The sequence below is a fragment of the Chiloscyllium plagiosum genome, unplaced genomic scaffold (assembly GCF_037043375.1).
Source record: "Chiloscyllium plagiosum isolate Xiang-an unplaced genomic scaffold, Cpla_swu_hap1 HiC_scaffold_47, whole genome shotgun sequence".
NCBI lineage: Eukaryota > Metazoa > Chordata > Chondrichthyes > Orectolobiformes > Hemiscylliidae > Chiloscyllium > Chiloscyllium plagiosum.
In genome coordinates this window covers 800,244-821,199 of record NW_028270185.1, presented here as the reverse complement: position 1 = coordinate 821,199, position 20,956 = coordinate 800,244, and positions in this window count along the sequence as shown.

Here is a 20,956-nt window from a genome sequence, read left to right as displayed (position 1 = left end):
TCCGCCACCTCCAAACGGACCCCACCACCAAGGATATATTTCCCTCCCCTCCCCTATCAGCATTCCGTAAAGACCACTCCCTCCGTGACTCCCTCGTCAGATCCACACCCCCCACCAACCCAACCTCCACTCCCGACACCTTCCCCTGCAACCGCAGGAGGTGCAAGACTTGCGCCCACACCTCCCCCCTCACCTCCCTCCAAGGCCCCAAAGAAAACTTCCATATCCACCACAAATTCACCTGCACCTCCACACACATCATCTATTGCATCCGATGCACCCGATGTGGCCTCCTCTATATTGGGGAGACAGGCCGCCTAATTGCGGAGCGTTTCAGAGAACACCTCTGAGACACCCGGACCAACCAACCCAACCACCCTGTGGCTCAACACTTCAACTCCCCCTCCCACTCCACCAAGGATATGCAGGTCTTTGGACTCTCCATTGCCAGACCACAACAACACGATGGTTGGAGGAAGAGCGCCTCATCTTCCACCTAGGAACCCTCCAACCACAAGGGATGAACTCGGATTTCACCAGTTTCCTCATTTCCCCTCCCCTCACCTTGTCTCAGTCAAATCCATCGAACTCAGCACTGCCTTCCTAACCTGCAATCTTCTTCCTGACCTCTCCGCGCCCACCCCAGTCTGACCTATCACCTTCACCTTGACCTCTTTCCACCTATCGCATTTCCGACGCCCCTCCCCCAAGTCCCTCCTCCCTACCTTTTATCTTAGCCTGCTGGACACACTTTCCTCATTCCTGAAGAAGAGCTTATGCCCAAAACGTCGATTCTCCTGTTCCCTGGATGCTGCCTGACCTGCTGCGCTGTTCCAGCAACACATTTTCAGCTCACAATTTCACCCGCCATCCATGGTTCCCTAATCTTGCCATTTCTATCCCTCATTTTCACAGGGCCATATCTGTCCTGAACTCTAATCAACCTTTTTTTTAAAAGCCTCCCATATATCAAATGTGTACTTACCTTCAAACGGCTGCTCCCAATCCACATTCCCAGCTCCTGCCGAATATTGGTATAGTTGACCTTCCCCAGTTTAGCTCTTCCTTTAGGACCACACTCCTCTCTGTCAATGAGTATCCTAAAACTTACAGAATTGTGATCACTATTCCCTGAGTAACCCCGTACTAAAACTTCACCTACCTGGCTGGGCTCATTCCCAACACCAGGTCCAGTAAGGCCCCTTCCGGGGTTGGACATCTAGTGAATCCCAGTCAATGTTGGGAAAATTAAAATCTCCTATCACCACCACCCTGTTGATCCTATATCTTTCCATAACCTGTTTACATAATTGTACCTCTATCTCGCATTCACTGTTGGGAGGCCTGTAATACAGTCCTGACATTGTTACTGTACCCTTCATCTTTCTGAGCTCTGCCCATATTGCCTCGTTGCTCGAGTTCTCCACAGTCCCCTCCTTCAGCACAGCTGTGATACCCTCTCTGACCAGTAATGCAACTCCTCCATCCCTTTTACCTTCTTCTCTATCCTGCCTGAAACATCAATACACTTCTGCAGAGTTATTGTGGGTAAGAAAAAATAGGCAAAGAAAGAAAATTTTCAAGATCAGAAGTTCAAAGAACAAGGAAGGATTGAGATGACTTTTTCATGATTCATTCAGTTTCCCTTTAATGAAATCACATTGCCATTAGCTGCAGGTGATACAAAGTCCTCTGTTCAGGTGGCTGGTCAGTTAGACCTAGGTCTTTAATTGAGTTAGCTCAGCTTTCAGATTCTTTCAGCATTGTCTTTTAAACACAGTGAAAGTGGGGAGAGAGACCTGCTTCATTGCAAACTTCTCCACAATTAGAAAGGATTTGTGTTTTTCTTTTCCGAGAGAGAGAGAGAGAGGGATACAGATCTATTTTATCTCTCCATAAATGTTTCTGCTTTCGCAAAGGCCACTTTACCTGTTGTAAATGATAAATAAAGTACAACATTGTTCCTCTTTGACTTTCAAGTTCCAAAAACTCCCTCTGCCGCTCAGGCATCATCCAAATATTAATGTTCCAGTTTACATTCCAAAATAAAACTTGGATCACACAAGTACATTATCTTGAAGTGAAATAGCCAAGTAACAATTAAGTTCAGAAAAAATAAATGCCAAGATTGTCCCAAATCCAGGTTTTTTGGCATTCTGGATCAGGAATAGCTGGCTGAATTACCTTCAACTGGAGCTAGTGAAGGGAAATCAGAATTTTCCTTTAAGGACTTTGGATTGTAGCAATGGAGATTTTTCCATTAGGGACTCTCCACTTGCAGTGTTGAGGTCCTCCAGGGTATTTTCAACATGCACATTTCAAAGAAAGGGCTTTTGGGGAAAAACAGTGGAATAAAGGCCGTTGCATCTAAGACAAGTTATCTCAAACTCTATGTTCAAGTTCAAATTTTTTCACCCACAAAATGGGTTATGTGACTTCACTCTGAAAGTGTTGCAGACTCGATGCCTGTATGCAACCAGCTTGCTGTTACAAATGTTGCTGTAGCTAGTATCTTTTGGTTTCAATACCTTTTCCACAAAATTCAAGATATTTGCACATTTCCAAGCAATGATATTCAAAATTTATATTTAAGGTAACATGTCTTCTTGGGAGAGGTGTTAGTCGAATAGTCTTGTTGCTGCAATATTGACCCCGTGACCCAGGCTGTGGGTTCCAGTCCTGCCATGGTAAATGTGGAATTTGAGTTCAATAAAGATTTACATTTAAAAGTCTAATGATGACCACAAAATCACTGCTAATTATTGTAAAATCCCAACTGTTTCATTCATGTCCTTTAGGAACGAAAACCATCCCTTACCCACGTTTGACACTAGACCCATAGCAAAGTTGTTGACTCTTAACTGCTCCCTGAAATACAGAGGTAGGTACTGCAGATGCTGGAGATTAGAGACTTTTCTGATGAAGGGCTTTTGCCTGAAACATCGATCTTCCTGCTCTTCGGATACTGCCTGACCTGTTGTGCTTTTCCAGCACCACTCTAACCTTGACTCTGCTCTCTGAAATTGCCAAGCAGGAGACTCTGTTGTATCAAACCATTATAAAAGCCTAATGAACTAAATGAAACCGGATGACTTGCCTGATATTGTCTTAAGTATTGGAAGCAACAATAGTTAACTCAGCCCTGCTCACCTTCCTCACTAACATCTGGGGGCTAGCGACAAAATTGGGAGAGCTGTCTCACAGACTAGTCAATCTGCAGTTTGACATAGTCATACTCACAGAATCACACCTTCAGACAACGTCCCAGGGCCCACCATCAGCATCCCTGGATATCTCCTTTCCCACCAGCAAGACTGACCCAGCAGCGGTGGCAGCACAGTGAGAAACAGTCGGGAGGGAGTTGGCCTGGAATCTTCAACATTGAATCATGGCTTCAGGTTAGACATGGGCAAGGAAACCTCCTGCTGATTATCAGGTAGCACCCTTCCTCGGCTGATGAGTCAATACTCCTCATGTTGAACAACATTTGGATGAGCTAATAAAGGTGACAAGGAAATAGAGTGTACTCTGGGTGATTTCAATGTCTATCATCAAGATGAGGGAACTGACAAGAGGGCAAAACATACTTGACCTCAGACTCAGAAATCTGCCGGCCACAGATGATTCCATCTGCATCAGTATCAGTAAGAGTGACCACTGCACAATCCTCATGGGGTCAAGTCCAACCTTCACATTGAGAACACCCTCCATTGTGTTGTGTGGCACTATCATCATGCTAAATGGGACAGACCTTGAACAGATCTAACAACTGAAGGCTAGGCTTCCATGAAGTCTGTAGGCCATCAACAGCAGTAGAATTGTATTCCAACACAATCTGTAACCTCATGACCCAGCATATCCCTCACTCAACCATTACCATCAAACCAGGGGATCAATCCTTGTTCAATGGAGAGTGCAGGAGGGCATGCCAGGAGCAGCACCTGAAGATGAGATATCAACCTGGTGAAGTGCCAAACAGGACCACTGTCAGGCCAATTTGTGACATAGATGGAAATGTGTTGCTGGAGAAGCGCAGCAGGTCAGGCAGCATCTAGGGAACAGGAGAATCGACGTTTCGGGCATTAGCCCTTCTTCAGGCCTGAAGAAGGGCTAATGCCCGAAACGTCGATTCTCCTGTTCCCTAGATGCTGCCTGACCTGCTGCGCTTCTCCAGCAACACATTTCCATCTCTGATCTCCAGCATCTGCAGACCTCATTTTCTCTTCAATTTGTGACATAACCCCATTTCTTGATCTTTACCCCATATCCCAACTTACCTCTGGTTAACTAACATCTCTCAATTCCAATTTTTTAAAAACATTATCAATTGGTTGAACATCATTTGTTGTTCGATTACTTAATCCTCATGATAGACGCATCACAGTGTTAAAATTCTCCTATTGTATATATTTTAAAAGTTTGGATTTTATTCTCATCCATTTCAGGATTCACCTTCGCTTTAGTGAATGCTAAGCTGAAGTATTTATTAAATGCTTCTGTCATTTTATTTGATAAGCTATCAGAAGAAAATCCCCTCACTTCAAGGAGGGATTGTCTTCTAAGCAAAGGATAAACAGCTTGGGACACTACTCACTAGAGTTTAGAAAAATAAGGCGATCTTGATTGAACGATATCAGATTGTTCAGGGGCTTGACAGGGTCAATGCTAAAAGGATGTTTCCCCTCATGGGAGAGTTTAGGACTAGAGGGCGCAGTCTCAGAATAAAGGGGCCCCAGACTGAGATGGGGAGGAATTCCTTCTCTCAAAGGGTTATGAGTCTTTGGAAGTCCTTGCCCTGGAGAGCTGTTGGGGCAGAGCCGTTGTGTATATTTCAGGCTGAGATAGATTCATGATCAGTTGGACAATCAAGGGTTACAGGGAAAGTGAGGAACGTTGGATCAGCCATGATCCTATTGAATGACAGAGCAGGTTTGAGGGGCCGAATGGCCTACTCCTGTTCCTATTTCTTATGGTCTGAACTTCACCTCGCTTCTAATCAATTTTTCACTGAACAATTTGTTAGAAAACATTATGGTTGCTTTTGATGATTGTGGAATTGCTTTCCTTGGCTGATCCTTTTTAATTCTCCTTTTGACCTTTTCTCGGTTTCTCTTTGCCTTTTCGCTGCTTTCATTTTTTAAATTCTAAAGCCCCTTCAATTTGAATTAGATTCAAACCTCTTTCTATTTATCCAAGACGTTGTAAAACTACTAATACTTTCTTTCTCTTTGAAAACAATCTATTAACTGTCACAACACTTCAGTCTTCTTTTTAAATCCATCCAATCAGACCTTAAGACCATAAAGTATAGCAGAAATAGTCCATTTGGCCCATCGAGTCTGCTCCGCCATTCGATCATGGCTGATATATTTCTCAATCCCACTCTCCTACCCTTTCCCATAAGCCCTGATCCCCTTACTAATCAGGAACCTATCTATCTCTATCTTAAATATACTCAATGACATGACCTTCACAGCCCTTTGCAACAACGAGTTCTACAGAGTCACCACCTTTTGGCTGCAGAAATTCCTCCTCATCTCAGTTCTAAGCTTTGACCCTTCACTCTGAGGCTGTGCCCTCGGGTCCTAGTCTCTTCCACCAATGGAAACATCTTCTCTACATCCAGTCTATCCAGGCGTCTCAGTATTTTGTAAGTTTTAATGAGATCCCCCTCATCCTTCTAAACTCTATTGAATAGAGACCCAGAGTCCTCATTTAACAAGCCCTTCATCCATGGGATCATTCTTGAAAACCTCCTCTGGACCTCCTCCAATGCTCGCACTTCTTTCCTTTAGATAAAGGGCCCAAAACTGCTCACAATATTTCAATGTTTCAATGATTCCTCCATAACCATTGGGCCTGATTTTCCCATTTGATTTGATTCGATTGGATTTATTTATTGTCGCATGGATTTTGATCCAAATACAGTGAAACGTGTTGTATAATGTCTCCACTCTCTGCCACCATCTTAAAATACAGGAAAATGAACCAAACATAGAATATAGAGGCAGAAAAATGAAGAAATAAAGTGTCCAGCTTTACAGTCCTTCATGTTGAGTGCTCTGACATGGGCAGTGAGCTGATAGTCAAGCATGAGTCTCCTTCACAGCTCTTCAGCACCATCTCACTTCCTCTGACTCCCTCACTGCTCTGAGTCCTCGCTGGACCTCACCAATACAGACACCACAGATGCTGCCAGGTACTGCACCGTCCCAAACTCAACTCCACCACCGCCGTGGGTCCCCTTCAGGTCCACCTTGCCGATGCTGCCGCTACTGATGCCGCAGGGTCTCATACTGGGCCCAAACCTGTCTTCTCCACCACCGACTACATGAATCTACATTGGACATAGACGCCATCAGGAACCCAAACTCACCTCCGCCTCAGCAGCCATGAGTCAGTGCTAAGAAAGCCTAATCAATGCAAACGCCGTTGGGAACCAAAACCCTCTCTGATGCTGCCGGCCATGAGTCCATGTTGGGCCTACTCACTGCCGATGTCATTGTTGGCAATCTAGCTCTTCAACAAGAGGTAATTAAAATAAGATATTTTTAAAAATAAGAAAGATAGGAAAAAGTAAAGAAATGAAGAGAAAAGCAGACGGAATGGATGAACCCCAGGCTTAGAAGTTTACTACCACCCCCATCTTATCAGGAAATACTAGACAGTAACTTCCTGGAGGAACAAAATGGCAAATTACTGTTTGCATTGGCTCAAGAGAGATATTCACCATCCCCATATCTAACATCAGGGGGACAGAGTTCATGGACAATCTTCACAACCCAGCACTAGTCAAAGTCCTTGAAGTGATCATTTAAAAGCCACGTAAAGGCACACCTTACCAGAAGCATTCCCAACTAATTTCCTGATGGATTGATGGGGAAATTGCAGGCAGTGACGGGGAACAGCCATGTGACCACAGAAAACCTCCCCAGTGCCCTTGATTCTGCCCCCTTTGACCCTTACTTCCCTGTAATCCTCAAACAAAACCTATCGAGAATGTGGTACTGGAAAATCACAGCAGGTCAGGCAGCATCTGAGGAGCAGGAGAATCAACATTCCATGTTTATCCTCTGTTCCTGCTGTTCATCCTATCGCCTTGGTGTTCAGTGACAATCTCCAGGAGACAGAATCCATTTGACTGGAAGTTCCAATTAGGGTGCACCGTGAGTGGTCAGTGCATGAGAAGCTGATTGGCCAGGACTTTGTGTGTATAACAGAGAGCTCAGTGCTTCCACAATTTGTGCAGGGAGCATTAAATCCTGGCTTTGGGATCACACAGCACAGAAAGGGTCTATTTGGCCCATTGGGCCTGTGCTAACACTTTGAAAGACTGATCCAGTTGGACCATCTCCAAAGCTCTTTCTCTATAACTCAATAAACTTGCCTCCTTCAGATTCATATCAAAACATCTTACAAATTTCCTCACAGCACCTTTTCCAGTTCATTTACCTTCAGGATTGTATCAGTTTTTAAATCATTGGTCTCTGATCCCTTACAGTAAATAATTGTTTTCTTCCTTAAGACTCTATCACAACTGTCATATTTTGAATATTTTTGCAAACCTTCTGTACTCTAAGACGAAAACCCCTTGCTTCTCCAATCTCTCCACATCACTAGTTCCCTCATTCATAGTATTGTCCTCGGTGACACAAAGTGTTGGTGGGAAAACTAATCAGCTGTACATACCTATCACGAATTGGATTTGCAGTAAAGTTAAAATCAACTCAGCCAAAGTGAGTACTGCAGATGCTGGAGATTAGAGTCAACATTAGAGTTGTGCTGGAAAAGCACAGGAGGTCAGGCAGCATCCGAGGAGCAAGAAAATTGACCTTTCGGGCAGGAGCCCTTCATCAGAATGAGGCTGGAAGCTTTGGGGGGTGGAGAGATAACTTTAAGGGGCTGGGGTTGGGGAGAAGGTAGTTAAGAGTGCAATAAGTGGATGGAGGAAGGAGTAAAGGTGATAGATCGGACAGGAGGGTGGAGTGGATACGTGGGAAGGAAGATTGACAGGTGGGACAGATCATGAGGATGGTGCTGAGCTGGAAGGTTGGAACTGGGGTAAGGTGCGGAAACTGGTGAAGTCCACATTGATATCTGGGGTTGAAGGGTTCTGAAGTGGAAGATGAGGCATCCCACTAATTGGCTCAGGTTCTGGTGCTCAGTTCAGGTTCTGCCAGGAGCACTTTGTTCTCTGGTTCAAACACTGACCAAAGTTCAGTTCCAGAGGTGAGGTGAAATTGACAGCCTTTGACATCAAGGTCACATTTGACCAATTTCAGCTTCAACGATCCCAGCAAAATTGAAGCTAATGTGAATCAGGAAAAGTTCTCTCCTACCTGATACATAGAAAAGTGGTTGTGGTTGTTGGAGGTCAGTCATCTTAGATCCAGGACATCTCTGCAGGAGTTCCTCAGGGGAGTGTCCTAGGACCAACCATCTTCAGCTGCTTCATTAATGACCTCCCCTCCATCATGAGGTCAGAAGTGGGCAGTAGGATGGCTCAGTGGTTAAAACTAATGATACTTCAGAGCTACAAGGGCCTGAGTTCAATTCCAGCCTCGGGTGACTGACTGTATGGAGTTTGCACATTCTCCCCATGTCTGTGTGGGTTTCCTCAGTACTCTGGTTTCCTTTCACAATCCAAAGATGTCCAGGTTAGGGTGATTGGCCATGCTCATTTCTCCTGGCTGGGGGGGTTAGCCTTGGGAAATGCAGGATAACAGGGATAAGGCCTGGGTGGGATGAATTTCTTTGGAGGCTCAGTGTGGACCGGATGCGATGAAGGGCTTGTTTCCACATTGTAGGGACGCTACAAAGTTCGGATATTCGCTGATGATGACACAATGTTCAGCACCATTCACGACTCCTCAAATACTGAACCATCCTTATCCAAATGCAGGAAAAACTGGACAATATCCAGTGGCAAGTAACATTCACATCACACAACTGTGTCATCGCTGCTGTACAGGCAAAACAGCTCCTGAAACTCAGCACCAAGAGATTCAGTGAAAAGCCTATTTTTAAAATATCTGAATTACTTATTTAATGTAAATTGAAAAGAAGTAAGAGCTGCAAGTAAATATTTAGTCACAGGAACTATGGTACATAAATGATTATCTTATAACAATAAAGCCGCATGATTAAACCCACACTGACGTTGCACAAATTGGGAAATAACTTTACTCCCACAGACAAAGGACCTAAAGCTGTTAAAGTACTTAACTGGATTATACACAGCAGTGAGCTGGTTAGACAATGCAAAAACGTAGTTACAGGGTAAGGTCACAGTAGTCAGGGTTGAAATGAGAATATGACTGTATGATGAGGTAAGTCTGTTTGGTTAAATATGATTTTGTAGGATGAGAGGAGGGACAAGGAGCAAGGTTAGGGGGGAAGGAATGGGAAGGGGATAGTTCCAATGGTGACAGTGAGGCAATGGGATGGTACCCAAGGTTTGATTCTGTAATTATTGTGGGGGCACATTCAAAACTCCTCTCCCAAATCTTTGCAAACTGTTCACCACTTCCCCCTCACCCTCACATACCCCGTCCACCTGCCAAATCTCTTGAGCACAGCTGCTCACCTACAACATTCTCCATCCTGCTCAGGGCCTAATGTGTGTCTCCATGTTCAGTTACTGCAGATTGTTGTTAGGTAATGCACAGATGCCAAGAAGCAACCGGAGATTCCTGAGAGTCACCGAATCGTCGTCTTTTAATAACATTTTGGATTAGGAAGCAATTCCGCAGATACATCCCTTTAATACGGTTTAAATCTGGATGCTATTAAAGTGTTGAATTTCAGCCATCTAATATCAAATAGCTCTTCACTCACACTGTCCTTGAGACAGAATCAGTTCACATGTTATGCTTTTTAAAGATGATTACCAGAATGTTCTCTGAGCACACAGCCAGGAGAAGGGTAATTTAAGTGTTCCACAGATATTTGATGACCAGGAAGTGAAGTAGTGAGGCCTGGCAAATCCAGTAAGAATCTATTGAAAGTTTAAATTGAAGTGGTGTAGATTCTGTTGCAAAGAGAAATCCTTTAACCCGTTGAGGGATAGTTGATGGGTTTGCCAGTGGGCCTGGTACAAAGGAGATGTGGGTGGGGGTAATTGACTTGACTTCACTCACTGTCTAAATGCTATAGCTGTCAAATCACGTAACCATCACACCTATTCAAACCACCAATCATTGGTCTTTCTCATTGAATTCTCCAGCTGTTTCCCACATTAAACCATTCCCCAAACACAAGGCTGATAGGTGTAGGGAAAGCTGGATAACTTGAGAAATTGAAGTTTTGGTTAAGAAAAAGAAGGAAGCATATGTCAGCTATAGACAGCAGAGATTGAGTGAATCCTTAAAAGAATATAAAGGGAATAGGAGTATACTTAAGAGGAAAATCAGGAGGGCAAAAAGGGGACATGAGATAGCTTTAGCAAATAGGGTTAAGGAGAATCCAAAGCGATTCTATAAAAACATCAAGGACAAAAAGGTAACTAGGGAGTGAATAGGGCCTCTCAAAGATCAGAGTCAAGATTAGAGTGGTGCTGGGAAAGCACAGCAGGTCAGGCAGCATCCGAGAAGCAGGAAAATCAATATTTCAGACAAAAGCCCTTCATCAGGAATGGCGCCAAGCCCAACCAAAAATCCGGAATTGTTCTCCAGTGCAATTCTTAGCACAGTCAGGATTAGTTAGTAAATGTTGTACAATTACAGACTCATAACTGATGTTGGATATGATGTGCTGAGATTTAGAAGCATGAGTTAGTTGAGCTCGCTCAGCATGGTGCCACTATGAAGGCTGAAAGGGACATGCTGTTTAATATTATCCACAGCCTACATACTGGTCACCACACCAGCACTGACGCTCATATACCACGTTATTCATTTGTTTAGTGAACAAAGAATCTTCCTGGCTTGGTGTCACCACCTTGTTAGTGAAGAACACCTCTGGCATGTTTACTGTGAAGTAGCAGTGTGAGGCAGATAACTTCACCTGTTGCTTTCAAGTTTGAGAAACCTTTCCCATTCAGGATAACCTGAAGCAGACTGGACATCGTTCAGAGACAAAAGGGTGGCCAATGGCCCATTTATAAGTTTATGTGATACACTGTGAGCAATGGTTTGATGAGGGTATCCATTATCACACAGGACAGTTTTAATATGACCCATCCCAGCACCAAACTATATGGTGAGCTGAAGGTCTTGTTCACAAGGTTACTAATACAATTGAACATGTAGTCTGTGGGTTGTACAAGTCCCGGTGTGGTTATTGACCATTAACCGTTGGCTTTTGTTGGACAGCAGGAGAGAACTGACTGGCAGATTTCTCAATTTAATCATAGAGGATAGGGAGCTTATTTGATTACTCCATTTTAATGGTGAATGTAACTGTAGGATGGAATTGATAAAGCTAGATTCCGAAATATACTCATTGAGCAAAACAGACACTCCCAGATCCTGCTACATTCCCTATAGCAATGCCCTGACCAATCAGATCCACCAGTCTGGTTTGAATTTAATCAACTAAGATTTTTTTCCATTTGGCCATGAGACATGGGCATTGCCAAAAAGGTTAGCATCTACTGACCATCACAAATGCCCAAGGCAGGTAGGAGTCAACCACATTGCTGTGGGTTAGGAATCACAGGTAGGCCAGACCATGTAATGACAGCAGATAAGGTAGGAAAGTAAGGAGGGATATCAAGAAAATGAAAGCAAGATAGGGAAACAGAGTTGAGGTACAGGTTAGCCAATGTTCAATTGGGTGATGGATAAGGCTAAAGGGATCAAATGATCGCCTTCTGTTTTTTTTCTAATTTGTTCGAGAGAAGTGGGCAATGCTGGCGAGGACAGTGTTTATGGGCCATTTCTGAGTGTGATGGTTTGTTCGGCCATTTCAGTGAGCAATTAGAGTCAACCACATTGCTAAGGGTCTGGAGTCACATGTAGGCAAAACTGGGTAAGGACGGCAGTTTCCTTCCCTCAAGAGCATTAGTGAACCAAATGGGTTTTGATGACAATGAGCAATGATAACATGGTTGTCATTATGTCAGCTTTTTGTTGAATTGGGTTTTCACCGTCCATCATGGCGGGATTCAAACCCATGTCTCTGGAACATTATCTTGAGATTCTGAATTACTTGTCCTGTGACATTCTCACTTTGACATCACCTCAGCAAATGAAGACTGATCATTCTTGCTGCAACCTTGTGCCAACCATGGTCTAACTAATCAGAACCCTCATTTCATACTGTATACATTGGTATGCCCTTTCTTAGTTTTGTTTTTTTGTGTGTGTCAGTCCTCATGAGTTCAAACAAAATTGACTCTTTTTTTGAGCAATTTTTAAGGTCTGTTCTACTAAGCAAATACTGAATGAAAAAAGAAATCTGAGCCGTCGAAAAGCATACCGAGCTGCTTATGTAACTATAGAGAACTACCAAAGGCAGTGGGGAACTAAAAGTTAGAAAACAGTTCTCTTATTTCCATTTGGAACCCAGCTTTGCAATTGAGTAAAAGTATTCAAAAAATGAGCAAACGAGGGAAGAGAAACAAAGCAAGATAAAGAGACAAAGAAACATAGAAATAATGTGTGAGTGCGAACCAGGGAGAGTTCATATATCTAAAGGATGAATACAAGCTGTGCCCTGGATTTTCAGATTGGCCATCGGGATGTGAGACAAAGGCAGATGTATCAATTATTTATTTACATTACGTGGGAAGTTCAGGTATGTAGTGAGGAAAGTTATTTACCATTTGCTAAATACATTAGTTTGTATTAAATGATTTATTGCTACCACTGAACCTGGCAAGTCTCCAACACGATTTATTCAGGGTCAACAAAAGCAAAGTAAAGGCGATTTGGTTGCTTATTTAATAAATAATGGGTTTCTTCACAAAGCAGGGAAAATAACAGTTATTGAGCACAAGGTCATAAATTTTGCTAAATAGGAAAAGTAAAATAATGAGAGCCAGGAGAGAGCTGATAGGATCAAATGAATCGAGAAAGCTTTGCTGCATCCAATTCCTCCTTCAATGTTGCCATCACAACCTCTCGATCCCCCAGGAATTGGCACACACCTTCCTTTCCATTCATCCCTCTTTCATTTACAATTAAATAATCTGAGTTTAGGACATCCCACTTTATTAGCACTAATGAGGCAGAGGGCACCAAGAGGTCAATTGTAATCCTCTCTGTCAGGCTCAAAGTGGGACAGAAAGAGTTAAACAGCAGTAGAGTATTCGCCTGGGTATGGCACAATGTCACTCTGATTCTAGTTAGCACTAAGATGGTCCAACTGCCGGACTGTACCAGGAGGCAACAATAATTCGCAATACCAACATTCACATATGGCTCTTGATGTGATTTTCACACAGGTACAGGTAACAGCAAAGGGCTGGACCAATCAGGTAAACCAGGGGAGCAATCATCAAAGGACCGGCCACATGACCTGACTCAAAAATCTCAGGGGCAGACATGTCCCCTCTCTGGAGGTGGTGAGAAGGGGGGATAATTGGGTTAGCTGGCCCTGGACAGATATTTGCCCCCTTCCTGCCATAACATCAATTAAATGCTGACTTGAAGCCCTAAAGTGGTCAATTAATGGTCACTTCGGGGCCTGAACCCATCACTGCCCCAACTTGCCCAATTTCCTGCCCAGACAAACCAAGGCAAGCTATTTACTAGGTTAAAGTGCATGGTCTCCATTTGCCCCAATCTGGAGCAATCAGAGGGGTGGATGGGTGTCCAGGGCATGACTTCTGAAGCCACCCCATTGCTCTTACCTCTAGCCCCACTGAAACCTATCCCCCTCTGTGACCAATGAGCAGCAAACAAAAACCACTTCCCTTCATGTCATTGGATCCCCTGAAGGCTAGTCCATGATCAATGTGCTTTAGGACGTAGATAAACCTCTGATTGGTTAGCAGCTTCTGGTGAGGTGGGATTCCACTGTGATTGACTGAGAGGTTTTCCAGTCAACTCCTTACAAGTTGATTGGTTTATGATCTCCAGGGCCCCAGACTCCCTGAAACCACTAGCCATCACTGTTAGCCTACAGGTTGGTGAATGATGGCCCTGGATTTTGCATGAGGGAAGACGTGTTGGTCTTCTGCAGACTTCCACACTCTGAGAGTCCTCAGTGAGGCAGCTCTGCTTCAAACCCATTGTGTCAGTCAGTGAATTGAGGGAAATGTAAGTCTGACAACAAACAGAATCTACGCAAAGAAAATCCCCTGGGAACTACAGCAAACAGAATTCCGCAACATCTCCTGTTAAAAAACAAGATGATTTTTGCAGCAAATGGGAGACAGATGATGTCAAATTCTGAACAGAAAATTAGATTTCTCTTGTCTTCCATAAACAGAAGGTGAAAGCAGTGATGGCATTTGGAATTAGTTTTAGGGGACAATGGGGAGAGGGATTGATCCAGTACTGTTGCAACAATCTCCTATTATAAGTGGCAAGTTCTAAAAGAGAATCAAGTATCATTTGAAGTCTGGGTCAATTCTTTATCTATCAAAGGATTAGATATTAAGACAAAATCTCTCATTCATCGCAGTGAAAATTGGATTCTGATTAATGTGCCCCCTTTTTAATCTATGTAGCATGTTCATTTATTTTTCAATTATTTAAATGTTGATTGTTAATAATGTCTGTGCAGATGGGGGATTAATGTGGAGGATGACAAGCATTGAAGCATTGTATGTGATAACTAAATTGCCTCACACCCTTCACAGTCAGCTCCCTTTACAAAGTCACATGTGTTCATTGTTTTAAGATTCAGCAAAGCACCAAAGTCAGTCTGGGGGCAAGTGAAACACTTACTTGTCCTTTGAAGTTATTTTAGATGGAAGTACAGATTGAGAGATTCTCACTCGTGGCGATGTGCGGTTAAATTTACACCAGTGCAGCTGTCAGGCACTCCTTGCATTCAACTCCATGCATTCTTTCCTGATTTGTTTGAAACAATAGAATGTGTCAGTTTCCCACTCCTCCACCCATCTCTCTGTCACAGAGGTATTTGAACCCAAAGCTCTCTGACCTGTCTTCCTGTTTTTGCATGTGTTTGACAGAGAGGTGATAGGTGGTGGGGAAGATGGGAAGGGGAGTAAATCTGTGCTTATCTAAACAAGATTTTTGAAACACACTCAGGACCCTCATGTAGCTTTTGCAGCGTACAATACTTCCCAGTTCACAGCCCAGTCATCCTGTCTCACTGAGGGTGCCCAGTAAGGGCACAAAACCAGAGGTAAAATCCTTTACCTGACTTCCATGCCATCCAATCATTCTCCATGTGATAAAATCGTGGTCAGTGCATCCTTAAACTTTGCTCTTGTTGTCTCTTACACTCTGTAAGATTGCTTGTACAGCCTCTTGGTGTGAAGGATTTTATCACAGCATCTACTGAACTCTAACAGGCTGAACAAACCCAAAAGTGACACAAACCACTCTTTGCTGAGTCCTGACTTCCTATCTCTTCCCCCTGGTGCTAATTGATTCAAGGCAGTTTGGTCCTGTACTGCTCAAACTAAGCTAAGAAACAGTGTAGTCCCTGGCACAGATTCCCAGCAACGCATTCTGAGACCCTACCAGCTGTCAGAGCATCCCCTGTTGGAAATGTTTCAGCAGAGGTGTACTGGATTGATACCTGGAAGGAGAGGGTTGTTTGATGGGGCAAGGTTGGACAGACTGGCTTCTTCCCACTGGGGTTTAGAGAGTGAGGGGATGATTTAATTGAAGTGTATCAGATTCTGAATGGACTGGACAGGGTGGATGGGGAAAGGATGGTTCCTCTGGTGGGTCAGTCCAGGACTAGGGGACACTGATTTAAAATTAGGGATCACCCTTTCAGGACAGAGAGGAGGGGAGTTTTTATCTCTCGGAGAGTTTGTGCAACTCTCTGTCTCAGAAAGTAGGCGAAGTGGGTCATTGAATATTTTTGAGACCGATTAGTTTACTAATGTCCATCAGGGAAGGAAATCACCATCCTCACCTGATCTGGCTGACATGTGACTCCAGATGCACAGCAATCTGGTTGGATCTCAACTACCTTCTGACATGGCCTGTGTATGAGTCTACTTGGGATTGTTGCACTTTTAGTGGTAGTTATGTCAGTGCAGAATCAATGGGCAAAAGGGTCCTTTCTGCATCGATTAGTGAGATACATTCTCGATGGTCTAGGAATAAATGTTGTTGAGGGTAAATGAGAATGTGGAATACCAACTTATACATATCAGCCATCATCTTATTGAATGGAGCAGGGTCAAAGGGCTGAATGGCTTACAGCTGCTCTTGCTTTGGATGTTCAGCAGGTATTGGAGGATGGATTGGGCCATTCTCCTACTTTCACAAGTTGACCGGGCAGTTGTTCTTGGTCGGTGATCCCAGCTTTGCCCTCGCACTGCAGCTCAGAAAAAGCAAGCTGCTTTGTTGCAACAAAGCCACCTCATGATTCCAGAGCTATTTCAGAATCTCGAGTGTGAAAGAGGCCATTTGGCCCATCGGGTCAGCACTGACCCTCCAAATAGCATCCCGCCCAGATCCTCCCTAACCATGGCCAATCCAGCTAATCTGCACATCTTTGAACTGTGGAAGGAAACCAGAGGAAACCAATGCAGACATGGATGGAATGTGCATAGTCCACACAGACAGTCTCACAAGGTTGGGATCGAACCCAGGTCCCTGGCACTGTGAGGTAGCAGTGCTGACCTTGAGCCACTGTGCTAACACAGACCACAGCTGTGTTTCTGATGTGTGTAAAGTGTAGTTTGTTGCACTAACCCTGCAAATAAAAATTCCAGAGAAACTGGGACCAACTGGGCAAAAAATAAATTGAAATGTGAGATCTCAGGAGTGTTTGTATTTTGTTTAAAAGTAAAGTTTAATTGCGAATGAGGAGGAATCTCTTCAGCCAGAGGCTGGTGAATCTATGGAACTCATTGCTACAGGAGGCTATGAGGCCAGGTCATTGAGTACCTAAAACAGAGACAGATAGGTTCTTGATTGTTAAGGAGGTCAAAGATCATGGGGAGAAAGCAGATGAATGGCATTGAGAAACATATCAGCCATGATCAAATGGTGGAGCAGACTCAATGGGCTGAATGGCCTAATTCTGCTTATGCTCTTACGGTAAAATGATATGAACATGTCCACTAGCAGAAATTCCAGTTTTTTTTTCCCAGCCTGGTTATGAAATAAAAGCTTTAGTAAAAGGGACAACACTGATTATAAAACTGATGGAATTATTTCCACATTATTGAGCTTGAGTTGAAAATGAATTGAATTTTGAGTGTACATTGAAAAGAAGCTAGTCACATTATATCGTTATAAATAAAACTGGCATTTTTTTTCTTTGAATTATGTATTTTCCCCACATAGCATAAAAAGAGTAAGAGGACAGAGAAAGAAACAGGCTATTCAGCCCATTATTAAGCCTAACCAAACTGATTGTGGCCTCAACTCATGACCTTGGACTCCCCAGTCCCAGCTGAATTTACCTCCAGAATAGATCAGTCTCTTTGATTCGTGACAAGGAAAGTTTAAACAAAATCTAATGCATGTTGTTCAACATGATGAGGGGTTTTACAAGGCTATCTGGGAGATGCTGTTTGCTTCGATAAGTGAGTGATAACCAGAGATCATAAACATAAAATTAACGGGAAAGGAAGTGGAGGAGAAATTTCTTCACACTGACGGATGCTAAGATCTAAAAAGCAAAAAATGAGTGGATGATGGAGTCAAATTCATTCATAACGGAAATGACTGCACAGTAGTAGCACAGTGGCTCAGCGGTAGGGACCCAGATTCAGTTCTAGCCTTGAGTGACTGGCTGTGCGGAGTTTGCACATTCTCCCTCTGTCTGTGTGGGCTTCCTGCTACAGTCTAAAAATGTACATGTTAGGTGGATTGGCTGAATTGTCCTTAGTGTCCATGGATGTGTTGGCTAGGTGGATTAGCCATGGGAAATATAGGGTTGAGTCTGGGTAGGATACTCTTTGGAGGGTCAGTATGGACCTGATGGGATGAATGGCCTGCTTCCAGACTGCAGAGATTCTATGATTCTGGCTGGTATGCCATCACCAGGTCACCCTTTATTTACATGTGGACAGCTAGCTCAGAGTCAGACCTAAAGCTGAGGAAACGTTCTGAATCCCTTGTTTATATTTTTCTTTTCCTGTTTTTTCTCACATGCACAGTACACTGGCTGTGGCCAGATGGCTTGGAGTCAGTTCCTGAAGCGAGGAGGTTCCGAATCCTCTGTTTATTCTTATTTCTCCCCAGCACCCATATCATGTGGGTGCAGGTGTAGGACACAGTGAAGGAATATTGAGTGCAGAAAACTTTATTCGTATTTCACCACCAGGAGGAAATAAACACCAGAGTGGCCAGTGACAAGCAGTGCCCCATTCTTTAAGGGCAAGGCCTCTCCTGTTTATACTTTCTTTCTCTTTATTCCCTGCATAACCGCCTAACAGCAGTGGTGCTTACATTTTCCCCAGCAACCGTGTCATGTGTGTGCAGGTGTAGGACACAGTGAAGAACAACAGGTCTGTAATTCTTTATTTATATTCCACCACCAGGAAGGAAGGAAACACCCAAGTGGCCAGTGACATGCTGTGTCCTTCTCAGAGGGCAATGCTGTGTGATCAAACAGTGAAAGGGAGGGTAGGGGTTAAATCAAAATAGAGTTGGAAGTGGAAATAAAGCACTCGCTCCCTGTGGCGCCCACCTCTCCCTGAACATCTCAAGGGTGTTGATGGACATCATGTGCTCCTTCTCTCGGGACACCCGGGCCCTCTCCTATTTATATTTTCTTTTGCTCGAAACACAATGTAATTTATTTTCAAAATGTTTTATCAAAAAATGTCATCAAGTTGTTTTTGGTGTAAAGTGAAGGATGATTGTGCAATGTTATACCTCCATACTTGCAAAGATAATGAAAGGGGGTCTCTTCAATATAATCGATAATTTTGAAGAGTAAAATTACCAACAAATCTTTCAAAAACTGCCATAATGTTGTATAGTACAATTTTCTGGGCATTACTGACATATCAGACCATTGGTCTGGGAGGCGGGAAAACCCAAATAATTCCTGGGAATTATATTGATTAGCCAGGGCTCCCTGATTGGTTCAGGTTAACAACCTCCAATCAAGGATCTCATAGTCAATGGGATCCACCTGGCCATGGTTCCAATCACTACAACAACTTTCAAAATTCGTCATGTCTTTGGAAATGAATAATGTTCTGCAGAGAATCCTGGAATGTGGGATTAAATTGGACAACAGTTTAACAATAGCACTGGTACAATGGGCTGAATGGCCTACTTCTGTGTCCTGATCAATTTAACAGTTCCTCAGGGCAGTGTCCTACACCAACCATCTTCAGCTGCTTCATCAATGACCTTACCTCCATCATACAGTCAGATGTTCACTGATGATTTCACAATGTTCAGCACCATTGACAACCCCTCAGAATCTGAAGCAGTCCATGTTCAAATGCAGAAAGATACCCACACCACAGGGAGGAGTTTTTAAAAAAAGATTCTATATTTCTATGAACTGTTGGGCATTTTGCCAAGGAGTCTAGAATACTCCTCAGTGTCTCCAGACCAGGAGTAAAATATTTAGACAAGAAGATTAGATTCCCTACAGTGTTAAAACAGGCCCTTTGGCCCAACAAGTCCACATTGACCCACCGCACAGTAACCCACCCTCCTCTGACTAATGCACCTAACACTATGGGCAATTTAGCATGGCCAATTCACCTGACCTGCACATCTTTGTGACTGTGGGAGGAAACCGGAGCACCCAGAAGAAACCCACACAGACACGGGGAAAATGTACAAACTCCACGCAGGCAGTTGGCTGAGGCTGGAATCAAACCTAGGACCCTGGTGCTGTGAGGCAGCAGTGCTAACCAGTGAGCCACCGTGCCACCCCAAGAAACTGTTTCTGATCACCAACCAGGAGAAGTCCCCTTTTTAAAATTGTCACTGGGATCAATTTTGACTTTTTTGACAACAACAGAAAGTTTGTGTTATAATTCGTACGCATTAACCAATGTGACATATCAGTTAGTGCCTCGAAAGAACAATTCCAACACTTGCTAAATTTCCATCTTTGCTGTGTGTAAACTTTAGATGGAATTATCAGTTCAGTGGCAGGTCATGTCCAGTTGCAGATGGTTTAAGACCATAAGAACAGATGAACATTAGAAATAGGAGCAGAAATAGGTCATCTGGCCCCTCAAGCCTGCTCCACCAATCAATAAGATCATGGCTGATGTTTTCATGGACTCAGCTCCACTTACTGCCCCCTCACCATAACCCTTAATTCCTTTATTGTTCAAAAATCTATAAAAACATTCAATGAGGTGACCTCAACTGTTTCATTGGGCGAAGAATTCCACAGATCCTCAACCTTTTGGATGAAGAAGTCCCTCCTCAGCTCAGTCTTAAATCTGCTCCCCCTTATTTTGAGGCTATGACCCCTGGTTCTCCTTTCACCCACTACTGGGAACAATCTCTGTTTCAATCTAATCTATTCCCTTCAAAACTTTGTATGTTTGTATAAGATCCCCCCTCATTCTTCTAAATTCCATTGACTATAGTCAAATGTACAGTTTCATGTCAACCAAAATCTGAGTCAATTGGACAATTGGATCAGTTTTTGTCCAATGTGTTACAAGAGGGTTTCCTGACACAGTATGTCGAAGGGCCGACAAGAGGGGAGGCCACACCGGATCTGGTGCTTGGTAATGAACCAGACCAGGTGTTTGATTTAGTTGTAAGTGAACACTTTGGAGAGAGTGACCATAATTCAGTTATGTTTAGTTTATTGATGGAAAGGGATAGGTACATGCCCCAGGTCAAGAGTTATCGATGGGGCAAGGGCAATTATAATGCGATTAGGCAAGAATTAAGATGCATAGAATGGGGTAGCA